We start from the raw sequence: 1053 nt of genomic DNA, 5'->3' as shown, positions 1-1053 counted from the left end.
CTAGACATGAGGAAGATTTGCTAGGGGTGAAGATGTTTCCACTCAGACTTAAAGGAGGGCTCTGAGGTGGGCAATGAAATCTCTACTTCAAAGGGAAAGAAATGTGCTTACTTGTATTTACTGCCCCAGAGTATAGAACATTTTTTGTAGGAAACCATGCTGGGTGTTACCAAAAAAAATTTTTTTGAACATCATGTCATCTTGTGAAATAAATATTCTGTCCTTGACAAAAATATAAAGAGTTCTTACATAGCCTCACACAAACAAGGTAGCTAATTGTGTGCGTAGTACAGTGAATGGACTGAGAGAGACATGTAGGCATCTAACACATGTCACAAGGTCTTAAAGGAACATCTATCTAATGTTAGGAGGCTTCTGTTTAAAACATCATAAAAGACATCCACATGCAAAAAGAATAAATTAGGCCCCTACCTTACACTGTATACAAAAATTCACTCAAAATTGATCATAGACCGTAAGTTATGATCTAAACTATAAAATTCTTAGAAGAAAACATAGGAATAAGCTGGTGTAACCTTGGATTAGGCAATGGCTTCTTAGATAAGACATCAAAGCAAATTCAGCAAAAGAAAAACTAAACTGGGTCTTATCAAAATAAAAAATACCTAAGTCTCAAAAGACAGAATCAAAAATGGGAGAAACAAACCCATAAAATGGGAAAAAAATTGTAAATCATTTACCTTTTAAGGGACTTATATCTAGAATATATAAGGAGCTATTATAAATCAACAATAAGACAACTCAATTAAAATGAGCAAATAATCTGAATAGACAGTTCTCCAAAGAGGATGTACAAATGGTCAATGAGCACATAAATTGATACTTAACATCATTAGGCACCAAGGGAGTGCAAATCAAAACCACAATGAGATAATACCTCATATGCACTAGAATGATATAATAAAAAAGAGACAATAACAAGTGTTGGCTAGGATGTGGAGAAATTGCAGCCGTCATACATTACTAGTGGGGATGCAAAATAGCTGGCTGTTTGGAAAAACAATTTGGAAGTTCCTCAGAACAGTAAATACA

The sequence above is a fragment of the Hyaena hyaena genome, unplaced genomic scaffold, assembly GCF_003009895.1.
Source record: "Hyaena hyaena isolate Hyena2069 unplaced genomic scaffold, ASM300989v1 scaffold_175, whole genome shotgun sequence".
Classification (NCBI taxonomy): domain Eukaryota; kingdom Metazoa; phylum Chordata; class Mammalia; order Carnivora; family Hyaenidae; genus Hyaena; species Hyaena hyaena.
Note: the sequence above shows the minus strand (reverse complement) of the source record.